This window comes from Pteropus vampyrus, unplaced genomic scaffold, assembly GCF_000151845.1.
Source record: "Pteropus vampyrus isolate Shadow unplaced genomic scaffold, Pvam_2.0 Scaffold146, whole genome shotgun sequence".
NCBI classification, from domain to species: Eukaryota; Metazoa; Chordata; class Mammalia; order Chiroptera; family Pteropodidae; genus Pteropus; species Pteropus vampyrus.
In genome coordinates, this window is record NW_011888927.1 from 5,049,563 (window position 1) to 5,050,628 (window position 1,066).

General features: G+C 37.1%; 1 pseudogene; it reads right to left on the reverse strand.

The window, feature by feature from the left end:
* Positions 1-703: 703 nt before the first annotated feature.
* Positions 704-822, reverse strand: LOC111745117 (annotated as a pseudogene).
* Positions 823-1,066: the final 244 nt, after the last annotated feature.

Below are 1,066 nucleotides of genomic sequence, written 5' to 3' on the forward strand. Positions count from 1 at the left end.
TTCATCTACTGAAGGGCATTTTGCTTGCTTCCAAGTTTTGGCATTATGAATAAAGCTGCATAAACATCTGTGTCATGGTTTTTGTGTAGACATAAGTTCTCAACTGTTTTGGATAAATACCAAGGAGCACGATCGCTGGACTGTATGGTAAGAGTATGTTTCTTCAGAAACCACAGAACTGTCTTCCAAAGTGGCTGTACCTTTATGCATTCCCACCAGCAATGAATGAGAGTTCCTGTTGCACCACATCCTCACCAGCAGTTGGTGTTGTCAGTGTTCTGGATTTTGGCCACTCTAATACGTGTATAGTAGTATCCCACTGTTGTAGTGTTTCATTATTTATAAATAATTCTCCAGTGAATACTGTTTTCCTGGAAGAGGAATTGTGGAATCAAAGACAGTATTCACTTTTGTACATAGTACAAAACTGCCCTCTGGGAAGCTTCTACAAATTTGTATTCCCACTTGGAATATATGAAATTTGGTACTCCTCCTAACACTGACAATATAATTTAAAAAATTATTAATTTGGTAGGTAAAAATGTTATTTTTGTGTAAAACTTTAAAAATTTTCTAATGATACTGAACTTTTATGTTTAGAAACTATACTTTTTTTTTTTTTTTTAGGTGAGGCAACCCTTGGTTGACCACACAGATTGCAAGGACTTTGTCAGCTTACAATCCCTTAATTTTTTAATTTTTATGCCTACAGCACCTGGTCTTCCTAGGTGGTCTCCCATCCAAGTACTAACCAGGCCCGACCCTGCCTAGCTTCCGAGATCAGACGGGATCGGGCTTGTTCAGGATTGCATGGCCGTAGACAGAAACTATACTATTCTGACTTCTTGTCTTTATCCTTTGCGCATTTTGAGGGGGGCGGAGGGGGGGCGGGTTATTTATTTGTGAAAAGCAATTTACGTTTTAAGGCTATCAACTCTGAATCAGGGATATTGTAAATATTTTTAAGTTTTTTCATAATGTTTTTGATAGAGATTTTAATTTTTTTGGTAGTCAAATTCATCAGTTTTTTTCCTGTATGGTTTGTACCTCTGTGTTATGCTTAGGA